This window comes from Pan troglodytes, chromosome 5 (assembly GCF_028858775.2).
Source record: "Pan troglodytes isolate AG18354 chromosome 5, NHGRI_mPanTro3-v2.0_pri, whole genome shotgun sequence".
Classification (NCBI taxonomy): Eukaryota; Metazoa; Chordata; class Mammalia; order Primates; family Hominidae; genus Pan; species Pan troglodytes.
In genome coordinates, this window is record NC_072403.2 from 160,183,340 (window position 1) to 160,203,151 (window position 19,812).

At 45.4% G+C, this 19,812-nt stretch overlaps 1 protein-coding gene across 2 annotated transcripts in view; it reads left to right on the forward strand.

Annotated features, from left to right (window-relative positions):
* SASH1 (SAM and SH3 domain containing 1) overlaps positions 1-19,812 on the forward strand; it is a 283,948-nt gene that overhangs the window by 6,871 nt on the left and 257,265 nt on the right. The gene's annotated exons all lie outside the window — the stretch shown is intronic.

The window sequence follows — 19,812 nt, forward strand, 5'->3', positions numbered from 1 at the left end:
CCGAAATTGCTAGGATTACAGACGTGAACCACCGCACCCAGCCAAGCAAATGAATCTTTAAGAAACTGTATTTAGGCCACCTGGCTACTTGGCAGGGCTATTGTGAGGATAACATGAGATTTAATGAATGTAAATCTCCCAGCCTAATGCCTAGCACGTAGTGGACACTGACTCAATAATACTTTGTTGAATAAATGTTCAATCACTTGGCCAAGCCAACTCAGCTATCCCATTAGGTTCTGGTTGCCATGGGGTAGCATGGGTTATCATCATGGATAATTCTAAGATTACACAAAAACACTTCCTAGAAAGAGCAATTTGCTGGGAAACAAAAATCCCAGAATGCTGAGATTTGCTTTCTAACCTTTTGCAAAAGGGTAAATTAGAGTTATGACTGAGTTGCTCTGAGAATTCAGTGAAATTATGTTCATCTATCCATCCATCATCCTTTTAAAAAATATTGATTGCCAGGAGTGGTGGCTCACACCTGTAATCCTAGCACTTTGGGAGGCTGAGGTAGGCAGATCACTTGAGTTTGAGGCCAGCTTGGCCAACATGATGAAACCCCATCTCTACTAAAAAGACAAATATTAGCTGGGTGTGGTGGTGCATGCCTGTAGTCCCAGTTACTTGGGAGGCTGAGACAGGAGAATTGCTTGAACCTGGGAGGCAGAGGCTGCAGTGAGCCAAGATGATGCCACTGCACTCCAGCCTGGGTGGCAGTGAGACCATGTCTCAAAAAAAAAAAAAAATCCTCCCCCTGCAACACTCCCCCCTCCGACATTCCCCCCAACATTCCCCCTAACATCATTCCCCCCCATCATTCCCCCCCGACATAACAAAAGAAAAAAAAGATTGTGTATTTTCAACACGGCAAGGATTGTTCTTGTGCTTGGTTGATGGTGGTGAACAGACCAGCCAAGGTCTCAGCCCCATGGAACTTACATCCTCCCATGAAGCACTTCACATGCAAGTCCTGCCATCACCTAGCACTAGAACCTGCCTCTGGGTGGTTGCCCTGGAAAGAGCAGTTACCTTCGAAGTCAGACTGATGCCCACTGCAGGCCAACCTCCACCACTTGGCAGCTATTCACCTGTCAGAGTTCAGAGTCCTGGGAAAAGCTTCTGAGCCGCAGTCCTGGTCCACAAATGGATATAATAACACTCACCTTGCAGGGATTCTGTGAAGGTGAAATGAGACATACTGAGTAGAAAGTACAATATGTGGCACATACTAGGTGTTCAATCCATGGTAGCCCTTCATTACCTTGATGAACAAATAGATCAAAAGAGGATCTAAGGACCCTCACAGGGGTGAGCCACTGTACCCATCCCTAGGATCGCTTGAGCTCAAGAGTTTGAGATCAGCCTGAGAAATAGAGAGACCCTGTCCCTACAAAAAGAAAAAAAATTAGCTGAGTGTGGTTGCACATGCCTATAGTCCCAGCTACTCGGGAGTCTGCAGCAGGAGATTCGCTTGAGCCTGGGTGGTCGAGGCCATGGTGAGCCATGATGGCACCACTGCACTCCAGCCTAGGTGACAGGGTAAGACCTTGTCTCACAACAACAACAACAAAAGAGACAGAGAGAGAGAAAGAGAGAAAAAGACCTAGTGCCGGCATAGAGAATATGGCATGTCATTGTGAAATTTCAGAAGAGTAGGGTTAAATGGAAGAGTGTTGTTTTGTTTGGTTTTGTTTTGTTGTTTTGTTTTGAGACAGAGTCTTGCTCTGTCACCCTGGCTGGAGTGCAGTGTCATGACCTTGGCTCACTGAACCTCCACCTCCCGGGTTCAAGCAATTCTCCTGCCTCAGCCTCCCAAGTAGCTGGAATCACAGGCATGCACCACCATGCCTAGCTTTTTTTTTTTTTTTTTTTTTTTTTTGCATTTTTAGTAGAGACAGGGTTTCGCCGTGTTGGCCAGGCTGGTCTGGATCTCCTGACCTCAAGTGATCCTCCTGCCTTGGCCTCCCAAAGTGCTGGGATTACAGGCGTGAGCCACCGCGCCTGGCTGGCATTGACTTTTCAACAGGAACTCCAGCATCCAGGAAACAACAGCCTGGAGATTCTGAGGGCAAACGATTTCCGACCTAGAACCCTCAATTAAGGGTCAGATGGACTAGAAACATAGAAGGAGTCAAAGCATTTATATCACCCACACCCCTTATCTGCAAGCTCCTGGAGGACATGCTCCACTGAAACAAGGGAATGTGCAAAGCACAACCAAGTCAGACAGGGAGGGCTCCAGGAGGCATGTCTCGAGGAAGAAATGGGACCGACTCATGAGCCTGATGACTTCAGCCTCCTGTGAGGTGCGTCATGGTTCTGTCAGAGCTTGGAGCAGAATAATGGACAGGGACATAGAGAAGTGACCGAATTTTAAAAAGAAAATTCCAGGCCGGGCGCGGTGGCTCACGCCTGTAATCCCAGCACTTTGGGAGGCTGAGGTGGGCGGATCATGAGGTCAGGAGATCGAGACCATCCTGGCTAACACGGTGAAACACCGTCTCTACTAAAAATACAAAAAAATTAGTCGGGCATGGTGGCACGTGCCTGTAGTCCCAGCTACTCAGGAGGCAGAGGCAGGAGAATCACTTGAACCGGGAGGTGGAGGTTGCAGTGAGCCAAGATTGCACCACTGCACTCCAGCCTGGGCGACAGAGCGAGACTCCGTCTCAAAAAAAAAAAAAGGAAAAAGAAAAGAAAGAAAACTCCAAGAAAGAAAAAATAATGAGAAAAGAAATGTGACTATAGTACACAATCATGTCAGCACTGGTATAAATGAAACCATAAATGAGAACATAGCTGTCGTGGCCATGGAGGTAGACCACAAAGACCACCTTTTGAAGGACAATCTTGAGGGAAGTATCCCCACTTCAGGGTCCACAGCTATCTTCACAGAAAGGTCCCCGCCCTGGGCTACAGTCAGCCAATGGCTGAGCCGGGCAGGAAACTGGCATGGCCATTCCTGCACACTGCAGGACTTCTCCAATGGGCACTCTTTACTCTGGGTCTCCCCATGGGCCTGGCAGTGAAATTCTCAGGACTACACTGAAGTCGAAAGCTCTTCCCATTCAACCTCCTCCCTTGCTGCTCTCCTTCTCAGGCTCCATCCTTCACAGGCATCCTGCCCAGGAGATTTTGTTTTTCTTTTTTGAGATGGAGTCTCGCTCTGTCGCCCAGGCTGGAGTGCAATGGCATGATCTTGGCTCACAGCAACCTCTGCCTCCCGGGTTCAAGCGATTCTCCTGCCTCAGCCTCCCAAGTAGCTGGGATTACAGGCGCCTGCCACCACGCCCAGCTAATTTTTGTATTTTCAATAGAGACGGGGTTTCACTGTGTTGGCCAGGCTGGTCTTGAACTCCTGACCTTGTGATCCCCCTGCCTCAGCCTCCCAAAGTGCTGGGGTAACAGACGTGAGCCACCACGCCCAGCCTCAGGAGATCTTACGCATTTCTAATTCTGTCTTGGGGAATCAAACTGTCAGAGGAACCGAACTAACACAACCACTATATTAGGAGGAGAGAAGAAGGAGAACTGGGGGCTAGAGGCAGAATACAGTGTTAGGTTCTTTTATTTTAGATGCGGTATCCTTTCACCAATCCACAGCCCAACCCTAGTCCCCCTCCCCAAACTCATTTCTCCCTGTCATCAGAACTGAGCTGCAGCCACTGGTTCTAAGCATAGCTCATTTGTCTGCCAGAGAAGACACACCTAAAGATGTATCCAGAGAGCGCCTGGAGTCAGGAATACATCCACGTATCCCAAGGAGGAGACCTGAAGTGATCCCAAGCCAACTGCTTCCCAATTTCATCTGGGGACTCCCTGCCAGAAAGCTTAGAATGTGCTTGCAGTGAAGTAATATTAGAAGATTTACTTCTTCCTTCTTGGGAGACATCGGCCGCTGGTCAAACTAGTGACATACTGTCCTCCCGTATAGCTGAGTGTGCCAAATGAAGAGGACAGGGACAAAGAGCAGAAAGAGATGACTGCAAGTCAGCTCCTTCCTCCTCCTCTCCCCCACCTCCCCCACAGCTGCGACCACTGTGCTGCAGCCACCTGGGTCTTGAGACAGCTGCCCCAGAGGCCCCCAGACTCCTGCTAGATACATTCCTTCCAGAGCAGTCAGGCTGGGTGGAATGTAGGCAGGGAGGTAGGGGGTGTGTGCGTGAGTGTGCCTGTGTGTGTGTACGTGACAGAAACCACACAGCATCACAGCACATGGTCATAGGAAGAACAAGAGTATTCCGGCTGGGCGCGGTGGGTCACGCCTGTAATCCCAGCACTTTGGGAGGCGGAGGAGGGTGGGTCAACTGACGTCAGGAGATCGAGACCATCCTGGCTAACAAGGTGAACCCCCTGTCTCTACTAAAAATGCAAAAAAATTAGCTGGGTGTGGTGGCATGCACCTGTAATCCCAGCTATTTGGGAGGCTGAGGCAGGAGAATCATTTGAACCCGAGAGGCGGAGGTTGCAGGGAGCCAAGATTGCACCACTACACCCCAGCCTGGGTGAAGATCGAGACTCTGTCTCAAAAAAAAAGAGTATTCCCCACTTGTGTGTATCTGACTACGTGGCTCTGATACTAAGCCAGTGAAGAGCTTTCCTCATCTACATCTAGTCTTACAATAGATAGAGCAATACAGGAACACACTGAATTGTTTAGGGGGAAATATCATGTCTATGTAATTTTTTTTTTTAATGAATAACCAGGAAGAACCAGAAATTCCAAAATGCCTTCCCTTCACCCTGTGAGTTAGCTATAGTCCATTAGCAGGAATAGCACATTATCCACTACAGGCCAAGGATATAATCATTCCAATGACCACTATAGGAACCTACCCAAAGATTTTTGATGACAAGAACTAATAGGCAGGCTAAATTTTACAATTTTTTTATTATATGAAAGTAATACATGGCCAAGCATGTTGGCGCACGCCTGTAATCCCAGCAATTTGGGAGGCCGAGGCGGGCAGATCACCTGAAGTCAGGAGTTCGAGACCAGCCTAGCCAACATAGTGAAACCCCGTCTCTACTAAAAATACAAAAACTAGCCAGGCGTGGTGGCACACGCCTATAGTCCCAGCTACTCAGCAGGCTGAGGCATGAGAATCGCTCGAACCCAGGAGGCAGAGGTTGCAGTGAGCTGAGATCATGCCATTGCACTCCAGCCTGGGTGACAGAGTAAGACTCCATCCCAAAAAAAATAAAGAAAATAATACATTCTCTACTGTATGAAAATTAAAATTTATAAACAAAAACAAAATAACCATAATTGCATAACCTAACCTAGAGGTACCCATTGCTTTGTTTCCTGTTAGTCTTGTTTCAAAGTATTTTCCAGAGCTTTGAAATCTTATTTTATACATAATTTCATATACTAATTTTCCACTTAAAATATTATCAAATGAATTTCCTCGAACCATTATAAACTCTTTGAGAGCACCTTGTTTTGAAGTCTGTATAATATTCCAACTCATAGAAGTAGCTTAATTTGCCCAATCATTCTTCTTTGTTGGACTTTTAATGTTATTTCAAGATTTTCAAATTTAAACAAATGCTATAATGAACTTTTGGCATATAAATCTTTATCCTCATTTCAGATAATTTTCTCCTGATAGAGTCCCAGTAGAAATGGCACTCCTTGGCCAAAGGGTATGAACATTTTTAAGGCCAAATAAATCTTTTTAAAGACAGATTTTGAAAATTTTGTTTAATATTTAATACTTTTTCAAACAAAACGAACAAACCAACAAGTGCATGCCCATTACCCATTATTTGGCTTAAGATAACATCTTACCTCCACAGCTAATGCCACTCCGGACCTCTCCCATATCCACGCCCCCTCTCTCAACTCCAAAGGTAGCCATTATTCTGCATTTGTGTTCTTTGGATTATTTAAAGGAGCAGAACTTCAAGGATATATGGTCTTCCTGTTAGAGAATAAGAGAGAACAAGAAAAAGGGAGGGAGGGAAATGTTGAGCCCCATAGAAAGACTGGTTTGAGGTAGGGCTGCCTGCCCTGGAGTCCAACCTCCAACACTTGCCATCTCTGGCCTTAGAAAAGTTGCCTTGCCATTTCCAAAGTCCTGTTTGTTTCCCTGGAAAAGAGTTCCTATCTCCTTGCTATGGTTGCGGCGTGTGTTAATGGAGATAAGCATCTAGCATCCTCCAAGGATAGAACATTACTTTACAGAGTGGCCTCTGGCTATTGGGGGCCCAGGGAACACCACTTTCTAGGATAGTAGCTAGAGAACACTTTACAGGTTTTGTCCGGTATTGATGCTGCCCTTGCTATTTTTCCCAAAGCAGTGACAGGCTGTTTTGGTTTTTTTTCCTCTCTCTCTTTTCCGTAATTTTCCTTAGGTTTTAAAACAGACATTGATCAGATCTTTAAGTAGGGTTTCCTACAGGTAATTCCAGTAGAAGATGTTTCTCCCCTTTCTTTACTTTTCAAGTGAAAAGTGTAATGCTCTGAGTATATATCAGTCCTACAACCCTGGACTTATTTCACTGTGTTCTAACCAAATGAGAAAGGAAGCGCCAACAGTTTTCAATGCAAACACATAATTAAGGTAGTAAGATGTCTGAATTATAGATTTGGTGATCTACAATCAGCAGGTGCCTCAGATTCTTTCTGTATTACTGAAGTCTCTGGTTGCTTGCATGGGTTGGAAATTAAAGGAATTATAAGCATTAAAGATTGAAGTTTAGTTCTATAAGGAACTTTAGCAATAATCTAGTGATAGTCAATGGATGTTAACTTTCTTTTTTAGAAGCATCTCTAAAATTATGATTCTCCTCTAAAGAATGTACCTTTCTCTAAAAAGTGCCCACATGCACATCCACATAAAATCTTTACAAACATCAAGGGATTTGAGATCTCCCTGAAGCTGATTCATGGACCCTCCATTAAGAGTCCTGTATTAGATCATGCCACTGCACTCCAGCCTGGGCAACATAAAAGACTTTGTCTCTAAAAAAAAAATCAAATAATTTTTAAAATAATTCCATTAGCTGGGCGTGGTGGCATATGCTTGTAGTCCCAGCTACTCGGGAGGCAGAGGCAGGAGAATCACTTGAACCTGGGAGGCGGAGGTTGCTGTGAGCCGAGATGGTGCCACCGCACTCCAGCCTGGGTGACAGAGCTTGACTCCATCTCAAAAAAAAAAAAGAATTCTGTATTAGTTTGCCTAGGGCTGCCATAACAGAGAATCACAAACTGGGGTGGTGGGGTGGGGAGCTTAAACAACAGAAATTAGTTTTCTCACTGTCCCAGAGGCTTGAAGTTGGAGATCCAAGTGTCAGAGATGAAGGTGTCCACAGGATTGGTGTCTCCGGAGGCCTCTCTCCTTGGCTTGAGGCTCGCTGTCTTCTTCCAGTGTCTTATAGCCATCTCTGTGTGTGTCTGTGTCCTAACCCCCTCCTCTTCTAGAAGGACACCAGTCATACGGATTAGAGCCCACCCTAGTGACTCCTTTTAACTTAATTACCTCTTTTAAAACTCTGTCTCCAATTACGGTCATATTCTGAGGTCCTGGGGAGTAGGGTTACAGCATATAAATTTGGGGGGATGGGACACAAATCAGCCCATAACAAATCTCTAAGCTACTTAGGGAACTGCAACCCAGAGCGGTCCAGAGACTCAACCATGCACTCACATGAATGTTTAGCAGCAGAGGCAGAACCACAGCCGGGGGGTCCCATCACCCAGGCTTCCATACCACCCTGCACCCTCTCCGTGCACTTCGTCAGACCACAGTGTGCTGCTCCAGGAGCCTATGGGTGGAGTCCAGAGGGTCAGATTTGAGGGATGAGATGTGAGTGGAGGTGCTGTTCTTGCCCCAGGTCTCTGATGGCATCAGGAGGAGACTTCAGCTCCAGAATGCTCTCCTTCCTCCAGATGCTTGGGCAATACCCAGGACAATACCCCAAGAAGTCAGCTCCTAATGATGGCTTCTTGAGGATCATCAGTAGGGCAATTATGGGGTGTTGATGTGAGCCAATGTGCTCTTTCCTCTACTATCAGTATTCAGCGTCCTCTGGGCCAATAGTCCCTACGCCTTGGAAAATTAAGGATTTTAGTAACAAATATTTAGAATCTATCGGCATGTTAACATTTAATGTCTTCAGTCTTGGTGTCCAGTGGCCCCTGCTCTCTCTCCTTCAAGGTGTGTGTCACGTCTTTTCCAGGATCCTTTGAGGATGGTCACACTCCCTGCCACCATGGCCACAGTCTGTCTCCCCGGTAACATCCATCAGAGATGGCAACTTGCTGCTCTGGAGCTGTTGCCTCAATTCTGTATTAAATCTATTCTAATGCTCTCTTTGAATGTCTGTATTTAAGATTATTTTATTATGGGTCTGTTTTTTGAGCAGATTGTTACTTCACACTTCACTTTCTGTTCTGTGTATGTGTGTGTACATGCCTGTAATCAGTACGTGTGTGTGTGTGTGTGTGTGTGTGTGTGTGGTATTCCTCTGTTGTTTACAACACCTCCCAGTTGGGGATCATTTGTAAATTTAGTTAATGAGCATTTAACACATTCCCTTTGATGAAGCTGTTAAATCTGAGTGCACACTGGCATCCTCCCAGACGTCTCCCGTCTCCTAAGCCATTTGTGTTTGCCTCTTCTTAGCTGCTTAGTGATGGTTTCTTGTTTGTTGGCACAGTATGGAACTAACCTTTAGTCCTCTCTGGAAAAAGTAGGGCTTGAGTTTTGTAAGAAATGCTCACATCTGTATTCAAAGCAAGTCCACTTTTCTGGTGGGCTTTCGTTCTCACCAAACAAAATAAACTGCAGACAGAAAAGACATTTCATCATCACCCTAACTGGCCGTGCTTGTGGCAGTGGGACATAAGCTATGGCTGTCGGCTTTTGCAAGAACAAGCACCAAGCTGAAAACCCGCGGGCCCCAGCTGTCAGAGAGTTTCCCTGGATTTAATTATAACTTGATCTCTGAAGAGGGAGTGTATGTCAAGTGTGCTTTTCAATCACTTAGAGAAATCAGAGTAAATGACAGAGCGGCCCTGGGATTCGCCTGTGCGATGAGCCCTCATTACCGTCTCCTACAGTAGAGGCATCACGGGAATCAGCCCAACCCTGTGACAGCGGCAGAAACACAGGCTGTCTCCAAAGATGTAGATTTGAAAAGAAACAGCCCCCAGATGTCTGTAAAAATCAATTATCTAAAATTCAGTATAATTAAAAATATAGAAATAAACGAGAGGAAGGGGTTGAACTACCTATGCATCCGTACATGAACCAGGAAGCCATCTCTCAACAGAAACAATCCTGCTACTACTTTACTTCTTATCTACCTCATGTGTGGTCCTTGCTTGCTATTCCTGAGTTCAAGAATATGTGACTTCTATCATTTCCTACACCTCAGCAAATCCCACGCCAGCACTAGAGCCATCACAGACACACATGGAATACACACGTGTATGTACACACACACACACACACACACACTTTCCAGGCTGAGGCCACTCTAAGATCAGAAAAATGTCCTGGTAGTAATTAGATTGACACTTCCAACCTGGTTCTCAGCAGCTAGCCCCAGTGTCTGTGTTTCTAAATGTGAACACCGCATGTTGCTCAAATTATTGACATCAAAGCCTGGTTACCAGACAAGACTGGCCAGAGAGATTTCACCTCCTACCCTTTAGGTTACTAGAGAGGCAGTAAAGTGGAGACAGCTGAATCCCACACGGTGCACAATTTAGGGCATGCCTGTGCCCTTTTTCTTTTTTGCTTTTTTTGTGTGTGTGTGTGACGGAGTTTCACTCTTGTTGCCCAGGCTGGAGTGCAATGGCATGATCTTGGCTCACCACAGGTTCAAGCAAGTCTCCTCCCAGGTTCAAGCAAGTCTCCTGCCTCAGCCTCCCGAGTAGCTGGAACCCCTTTTTCTTTTTTACTGTGCAAAACAAAACAAAACAAAGCACTAAAACACAACATCAGTTTCAAGGGATTGTTTGTTTTCATTCCCAGCCCAGGTCACCTCACAATCCATAACTGAGAAGCATTTTATACTTTGAGTTGATGGAAGGCAAGAAAAGAGAAGGGAGGGATGGCCGGTGTTGACTCAGGGCAGGGCGAATGGCACACTTGGTGCCAACACCCCATTGGTCCCTTCCTGTGGAAAGGCGTGAGCCTATCTAACTTCACATGCCTCACGATCTCCAGCCTACAGCCTCTAACCTCATTTTGTCACTATTTTCCTTTCCTGTTGACTTCAGGGTAAAAGGCAGTGAAGTGGTCAGAGGAAGGTCTGCCCCTTAGGCATCTCTGGTGGATTTGTCTGGATTTTTCTCCACGGTAACCAATGCCTTTGCCATGGTAAAGTAAGTTAGAGCTGGCTTTTTGGCAAAGGTTTCTTTTTAAGCCTGATTAGCCTTAGAGACAGACAATTGTTACTGATAAGGCTGTCAGACTTGGAGAACATCTGAAATACAGGAATCTAAAAAGAAGTGCAATGAGTTTTGTGTGTTGAGGAATAGGGGCAGGGGATGCAGTCCCCTTTGATAAATAACCAGAGAGTGATTGCATTTATATCCTGACAGCATACTCATGTTGTATAGCCGTTGTGAACACAAATGACAGCCGTGAGTTCTGTGAGGAAAATGGTTTTTTTTGGTTGTGGTTTTTTTTTTTTGAGACAGAGTCTCACTCTGTAGCCCAGGCTGGAGTGCAGTGGCACAGTCTCAGCTCACTGCAACCTCTGCCTCCCAGGTTCAAGCAATACTCCTGCCTCAGCCTCTTGAGTAGCTGGTATTACAGGCATGCACCACCATGTCTGGTTAATTTTTGTATTTCTAGTAGAGAAGGGGTTTCACTGTGTTGGCCAGACTGGTCTCAAACTCCTGACCTCAGTTGATCCGCCCACCTCGGCCTCCCAAAGTGCTGGGATTACAGGCGTGAGCCACCGTACCCAGCTTTCTGTGAGGGAAATCTCAGTGTTAATGAAATATTTAGTTTTTCTCAGTGATTACAACCAACACCCTTTAGCCTTTACGTCTTTGATTCCCAAATATATGAGGAAAATTTCTCTTCTCTCTCCCAGTTGAGAACTAAGAATTAATGAAAAGGTTCTTGGCCGGGTGCGGTGGCTCATGCCTGTAATCCCAGCACTTTGGGAGGCCGAGGCAGGCAGATCACGAGGTCAGGAGATCGAGACCATCCTGGCTAACACAGTGAAACCCCGTCTCTATTAAAAATACAAAAAATTAGCCGGGTGTGGTGGCAGGCGCCTGTAGTCCCAGCTACTCGGGAGGCTGAGGCAGGAAAATGGTGTGAACCCGGGAGGCAGAGCTTGCAGTGAGCCAAGATCGTGCCACTGCACTCCAGCCTGGGCAACAGAGTGAGATTCTGTCTCAAAAAAGAAGGAAATTAAGGGCGGTGCAAGATGTGCTTTGTAAAACAGATGCTTGAAGGCAGCATACTCGTTAAGAGTCATCACCACTCCCTAATCTCAAGGACCCAGGGACACAAACACTGCGGAAGGCGGCAGGGCCCTCTGCCTAGGAAAACCAGAGACCTTTGTTCACGTTTATCTGCTGACCTTCCCTCCACTATTGTCCTATGACCCTGCCAAATCCCCCTCTCTGAGAAACACCCAAGAATGATCAATAAATACTTTAAAAAAAGTTAAAAAAAAAGAAAAAAAAAGAAAAGGTTCTTTAAAATTTCATTATGTTTTATGAAAGAGATAAAAGGCATCTTTTCTTAATGCCTGCATTCTTCCACTTTATCTTTTTTTTTTTTTTTGTATGAGAAAATATTGTTCTGTTGCCCAGGCTGGAGGGCAGTGGTGCAAATCATGGCTCACTGCAGCTTCAACTGCCCCTGCTCAAGCGATCCTCCTGCCTCAGCCTCCAGAGTAGCTGGGATTATAGACACGTGCCCCCATGCCTGGCTAATTTTTTTGTTTTGTTTTGTTTTGTACAGACAGGGTTTCACCATTTGCCTAGGCTGGTCCTGAATTCCCCGGCTCCACCAATCCTCCCTCCTCAGCCTCTCAAAGCACTGGGATTACAGGCGTGAGCCACCTTACCTAACTCGCTTTATTTTTTGCATTATTTCATCTCACACTGTTTCCAACATTTTCCTTTCTACCTGTGATATCCAAGCCAAATGAACCAGAAATAACCACAATATCATCATTTTTAATAAGGTGCAAGGTGATTAGGACTTTTTGTGGTGCTGATTCTCTTTATTGGTGTTTTTAGAATATTGTTTGATCCATGTCCATGTCCTTTTGAATATTTTTCATATTGAAGAGTGAATATCATAAAGAGTACATTGTGACTACAGGTTTATTTTTTGATGCTCACATTACTGGCCCCCATTGGAAATCTTGAAATTAGTGGTCCAACCCATCTGGTCAGGTCTGGGAGCCAGGAGGCCATGAGGATCAGCCTCCCCAACACACTTGCATTCCCTGACAGGCAGCTCAGGTGCTGTCACACTGAGGGGAGCACAGTGTGACATGTCTCGGTGTGTCCTTGATATTGGATAAACCCGAATTTCTGCAACTTAAGAGCCATGAAGTAATATCATTGCTTGGACGGTTTCCCTCACTTTTTTGGAATAAAGTTCAAGATAGTTTAATTCCTATTTAGCAAAACACAGATTACATCACAAAAGAGAAAAATGTTTAACTTTATTAAGAAATGCCAAGACTCTTGATATGGCTGAGAGCCAATGGATTTCTCCTGTGGCATATTTTATCTGAATTCTTCTTGCTCACTTCAATTAGGGGGGGGAAAAGACTTCTGCTGAAACTACTGGAAAAGAGGTGCTTCGTTTTATAATTTCTAAGATGATTGATTTAAGCCCAGAGCTGCTGATGACCATCTCCCGCCATACAAAAAAAGCCTGCCTAAGATAAAATCAGCACAGAGAAAAGCAGGGCTTAGGTAAGGAGAGACGCAGATCCCCAGTGACAGCCCAAGCACCTGGCCCCACTCCTGATACTTCAGTGATGGGAACCAATCAATTCCTCATAGGGGCCAGGTGTGTTGTCTCATGCCTGTAATCCCAGCACTTTGGGAGGCCGAGGCGGGTGGATTGCCTGAGGTCAGGAGTCCTAGGCCAACCTGGCCAACATGGTAAAATCCTGTCTCTGCTAAAAAAATACAAAGAATTAGCCAGGTGTGGTGGCGGGTGCCTGTAATCCCAGCTACTCAGAAGGCGGAGGCAGGAGAATCACTTGAACCTGGGGGACGGAGGTTGCAATGAGCCCAGATCACACCATTGCACTCCAGCCTGGGCAACAGGAGCGAAACTCAGAAAGAGAGAAAGAGAGAGAGAGAGAAAGGAAGGGAGGGAGGGAGGAAGGGGAAGGAAGGGGAAGGAAAGGGAAGGAAGGGGAAGGAAGGGGAAGGAAGGGGAAGGCGAAGGAAGGAAGGAAGGAGGGAAGGAAAGAACGGAGGGAGGGAGGGAGGGGAAGGAAGGAGAAGGAAGGAGAAGGGAGGGAGGGGAAGGAAGGAAGGAGAAGGAAGGAGAAGGGAGGGAGGGAAGGAAGGAAGGGAAGGAGGGAGGGAGGGAGGGAGTGACTCCCTCCCAATATGACTAGGGTCACTTGCTAAAAGAGATCCCACACTCACCAGCAACCTAGGCCCAAGCCTTTCCTTCTCCATCCCACAGTTGCATTTCGTCCTTTTTAATGTAACCTCAGCACAGTTCCCATCCACAATGTCAGAGCCCAGAAATCATTCCCTTCAGGCCTTCAGCATCCAGGACGTCTAATGAGAGGGAAAAGCACAGCTTCAGCAGCTGCTCAAGGACCACTTCAGGGTGGGAGTTTGGGGCTGGAAGGTGCAAATACAATGGACAGAATCCAAGACGCGGCTATGCTAGACTGGGGACTGGGAGAAAGATGGGACAAGGAAATTCTAACTGGTGAGGGAATGGGTGAAGGAGCCTTGTGCCAGTCAGCATGTGTAGTGATGATGACATATGTAGTCAGAGGATACCGTCCACATTGGTACCCACTGTAGATCTTAGGAAACTGAACATGATCAGAGGAAACCTCACAATTTGACTGTGTATAGTCATGCCAATTATGTTTATGATGACTTCTTCCCATTTATGCCTAATTACTGTGCAACATAATAATGATTATGTACTTTGCTAAGTATGTGTCAGATGAATTGAATTTCTTAGATTTTATTTGATGGCATCTGTAAACAACACGTGTGTGCTCCGGCTTCCCACTTTGTTCATAATACATATGAACTTGTCATTTGCCTACAACTTTTTAAAAAGTTTGTAATGTTAAAGCATTTGTACTTAAGGAAATGAGCTGCCACAGACTGATAAATAAGTGGCATTGTTCCTGTAGTTTTTTTATCCACAGGGAGGCATCACCATCATATTTTGGGCATTTTTTTTTTTTTTTTGAGACAGAGTAGAGTCTCGCTCTGTTGCCCAGGCTGGTATGCAGTGGCACGATCTCAGCTCACTGCAACCTCCGCCTCCTAGGTTCAAGCGATTCTTCTGCCTCAGCCTCCCGAGTAGCTGGAACTACAGATGCACGCCACCACGCCCAGCTAATTTTGTATTTTTAGTAGAGACAGGGTTTCACCATATTGGCCAGGCTGGTCTCGAACTCCTGACCTCGTTATCTGCCCGCCTCAGCCTCCCAAAGTGCTGGGATTACAGGCATGAGCCACCGCGCCCGGCCATCTTGGGCAATTAGGACATGGCAAAAATCAGGCAGTTGATTATTTGCTCATTCTTGCTTCAGTTGAAATCCATTAAAAAGGAATATCAAGAATAACTTTGAAATGATAAAGGTTTGAGGTGACAGATATGCTAATTGCCCTGATTTGATCATTACACATGGTTTGCAGGTATTGAAATATCACATGCATCCCATAAATATGTTCAATTATTATGTGTCAATTTAAAATTGTTAAAAGAATAGCTTTTGAAAAGTGCAGGATGGCTAGTCACAGTGGCTTATGCCTGTAATCCCAGGACTTTGAGATGCCAAGGTGGGCAGATCACTTGAGGTCAGGAGTTCAAGACCAGCCTGGCCAATGTGACGAAACTCTGTCTCTAAAAAAAATACAAAAAAGATTAGTTGGACCTGGTGACATGGCGCCTATAGTCCCAGCTCCTTGGGAGTCTGAGGTGGGTGGATCGCTTGAGCCTGGGAGGTCAATGCTGCATTGAGTTGTGATCACACCGCTGCACTCTAGCCTGGGTGACAAAGTATCAACAAGCAAACAACAACAACAACAACAACAACAACAACAAACAGTGTATTTATGACTCGGGGACTTTTTTTTAAAAAAAGAAATGCTGTTTTAAGTCAAATGAAAACCAAAAATAAAAAATAAGAATAAGAAAGCCATAACTTGGGGTATAAGGTATTTATTGTCATTGTTATTCTTGTTGTTGCTGATTTCCCAGCGGGTACTGGGGATAAGGTTAAAGAAAAAGAACCCAGAAATCCAGACTTGGAAAAGAAGAAGGAAGAGCTTAGAGCCAAGAAAAATAGATACTAGTACTTAAAAGAATTTGGTTATTTTAAGATCCTCCTGAGAAAGAGTGGCTAGCATCTTTAACACTGGTAGCAAAATCAGGCAAAGGAATTCAGGAAAAAAACGCCTGAATATGGAACAGGAAGGAACTAACTGTGTCAAATGTACTTAATGAAGTGTTTTTCAGGGTTTCTTGAGATTAGAAAGTAGACAGAGTTGTCTTCTGTGATGATCTTTTCATAGAATCATGCAGCTGGGAGAAATAGTTTAGTGTTATTTCCTGCCTCAGGGAGCTATATAACTAAACCATCCCATTTGGATGGTTATCCAATTCATTTTTTTTAGGCATTTAAACCACCATCTGCCCTGAGCTCTGAGCTTGCCTGCCATCCACATGGGCAGAAGGTGACACATTTGCCTAGGGGCTCCCGACAATCCCAGGCCCTACCTGCTTTATCCTGGGATATGGGCTAATGGAGCCTTCCACAGAAATGGGATTGTTTTGGGGATATGGCTATTATTACAGATATTAGCAACATTCTGCCTTCAGTCTCTTCTATGTGCTTATACAAATGCACTGGCCTGTGGGGCTCTACACCTCAAAAAATAGCCTTGAGAAGGCTCTGCCGTAGGAAGAGGGGTGTAAAGGGCATGTTACTTAAACACCAACTTTCATGGGGACTGAGATGCTCCACATGTGGCTAGAGCCAGAGCTGTACCCTGGCAACTCAGTTCCCCTCTCCAGCAAACTAGCATCAGGGCAGAGCAAGGGAAGAGGCATGTGAATTCCATTGATCATAGGTTCAATGCCAGGCTTTAAAAGGTCTATGTGAATCAGGGCCGGGAACAGTGGCTCATGCCTATAATCCCAGTACTTTGGGAGGCCGAGGTGGGCAGATCACCTGAGGTCAGGAGTTTGAGACCAGCCTGGCCAACATGACAAAACCCTGTCTCTACTAAAAATACAAAAAATTAGCCGGGCATGGTGGCATGTGCCTGTAATCCCAGCTACTCAGGAGGCTGAGGCAGGAGAATCACTTGAACCTGGGAGTTGGAGGTTGCAATGAGTCGAGATCGCACCACCCACTGTACTCCAGCCTGGGCAACAGAGTGATACTCCATCTCAAAAAAAAAAAAAAAAAAAAAGGTCTATGTGAATCAACAGCAGCCCAGAAAGGTATATAAGATCTACCATGATCTGTAATAATCCCAAAGGGCTCATTTCACCTGGATATAGTGGCCACAGAGCAACCTGCACACCCTAAACGATCCAAACCCTGTAGGTGCTCAGTGCTGCTGGGAATGCCCCTCTAGATGTTCTCAGGACCAGAGCACTCCAGACTAGCACTGAGCAAAGATGTTGCCCTTTTTTTCCTCAGGCTTGGCTCCTTGCATGCAGCCAGGAATCAGCAGCCAGTGAGACATCTCCGATTGGTTTGCAGTTCTGTCAGATACATGCCTGGGGTGAGGAAGTGTCCTTGAACTGTTTGTTTATTCTTCCTTTCTGAATGGAAGTGGAGTGATTGCATCCCACAGGTTTCGGAGATGGCACTGGATTGGCGCCACTTGCTTGGCCCTGGACACTGGGCAGCACTGTGTGTGGAGGCTTTCCACCTGCCTTCTTAACAGCTGTACTTTCCCAGGCAGCGTGGGCAGAGTCGGAGCCAGAGACTCAGCTAGTCTGGAGGGGGAGGGGGAGGGGAATTGGAGAAATCTTGTTTATGCCACTGATGCCAGGATCTAAATTTTCTACAATCCACATGCCAGCGCCCTTTAAGCCTGCTCAAGAGGTGCTATGAGTTGGAATCCTAGGAGAAGCCATTAGCTAGAGCTTTCCCCAAGGGACAACAGTGTTCCAGATTCTGTCTAGGATGCTGTTATAGTCCTTACCTTAGAACAACTATGCCAGCTGTCCCGGGAGGAGGAAAAGCAAAGGTTCTAGTCTCTCACTGGAACTTGGGAAATATTTCTTATTCAAATACACTCTTTGAGCATTAACATTTCTCAAGGGAGCAAGAGAAATCTGAGAAATAGTCATTGGCCTAATTTGGATGGCTGAATTGTTTCATGAAAAAGCCTGTGAATTGCAATTGAGACCTTGGCATGGATCTGGGGAGGCAAAGGGAATCTATTCTCTGAAAAGCACCATATGACTATGTCAGCCACACCTGGGCTGGCCCCGCCACCCAAAGATGCCCAAGTGGCACCGGTCATTTGCACATTTCTAAAGAGGCGTGCTTGGATTTTGCACAAAAAAATTCGGGTCCATGGCCACAAGTGGCTTTGCAGATGTGTTACTGGCCACAAGAGAAGGCAGACAAGAATTCAAATGAGGCTACACAGCCAAGAAACTGTCGCAGGATCAGCGGTTGAAATGGAGACCAGGGGCAGAATCCAGGAACGGTTGAGAACACAGACTTCAGGGTCAGAGTGGTACAAATCCTGGACCCTTTCCTTACGAGCTCTGAGACTCTGGACAAATGACTGAACCTCTCAGTAGGGATGGATGGTATTGATCCTTCCTCACCAGAATGAAGTCCAAATAGGAATGATAGTAATAGGCCCTTTCTCACCAGGAGGTAGGAAGATTAAGCAGCAACTGGTGAAACACTTGCTTAGCACCCTGCCTGGAACATAACTAAGTACATGATACATAGTTGCTACTGTTCTATTTATTATTTTTCCTACACAGAAAAGCCTGCATGAGGCCTGGAATTGCTAATGCCCCACGTTTTAAACAACACCAGATAAATGGCAGTGTGGAGTTGTGACCCTCAGCCTGTGTGATCAGATCCCAAGGTCTTAATCATAAGGAGGAACGAGAGGGGAGCAAAAATTTCTTAAAATTTTGAGTTGCCCTTATATCTTATTGGATGGAAAAAAGAACTTGGAAAAAGTGCTGAGTTTCTTTCTAAAGGGGTTCCACAGCTCAGTAAGGTATTCTAGTCTCCACCACTCCCTGTGCTCTATATTGACATCTGCCTTTTCCAAAGAATGGGAATTAAAAAACACTGGCACAGCCATTTTGTGAAAATGCATAGAATTGAATCTGGTTCCCACTTTTGAAATAGGCAAAGAAAAATTAAGGGATGCCTAGTAAGTCTTTTGTACTAATAAGACCTATTATTATTTTCTTTCTCATTCTCTCTCTCTCTCACACACACACACATACACACCCATACACACACCAGTCTAATACAATGTCCTCATTTTATAGATGAGTAACTGAGGCCCTGATAATGAAGTAAACGAGTACCGGCATTCCTAGCTACCCACTTTTAGGTGGTTTAAATGTAGCTTTGGGGGAAAAATAACCCTAGTCTTGATGCTGCAGTTGGGTGGGCAGGCTCATTACAGAGGCATTTTCAGCACTTAGAGAAAGGAGTTCTCTGTCTGCACACACACGTGCATACTTTATCTCTCTCTCTTCCAATTTTTGCTTTGTCCCCAAAATTCTGATACTCTCCTTCAGAGAAGGAGCTGAAGTAAACAAATCAACAATCAAGGCATTTTCTGAACAGAATGGATGCATTATTCTTTGGGTGAGCAGAACCCAGATTCTGATTTCTGTTCTTAACTCAGCTTCTTCTCCCTTGGAGAGGGGGAGTAATGGAGAAAAACAGAAGCAAGTGATATTACTAATAACAACCCTTCCAGCTCTCTTTTGATTACTGATCAACCGGGTGACAATCCCACAGGGCAGAGAGTTATCTCGGCAGCCTGTGATACATTCAGTTTAAGCTGATGGCGGCGTATGGCAGCACAGCTCCAGCAGAAAAGCACTGTCCCCTGTCTGAGGACGTGCAGCTGGGCTGAAGAACGGTGCAGAATTGTTCCTGCCATGCCTCTCTCCTTCACACCCCAGCACAAAGAAGGGCTGTGTGTTGACAGGAGCCAGCACTTCACCTGGTGGGTGGGGACAACTGCTGTATTGCCCACACCTTGCCCCTTAGTGAAATTGTTAATTTTCAATATTCTGACAGTCTGTATTCTATCCTTTGCACTAGTCCAATTTTTCCAAACAATGAAACAAAGTTTCGTATTAGTCTAATACCACTTATATGTATTGACTTTCATTACGCCTTTTGTTAGTTACCATCAAAACTTGTTGGGAATCATTGTTACTTTAAAGGAGGGAATACTTGTTAAAAAGCAAATTTCTATGGGATATTTGTGGGTTTTGTTTTTTGTTGTTTTTGTTGTTGTTGTTGTTGTTGTTGTTTTGAGAGAGAGTCTCACTCTGTTACCCAGGTTGGAGTGCAGTGGCGCGATCTCGGCTCACTGCAACCTCCGTCTCCCAGGTTCAAGCAATTCTC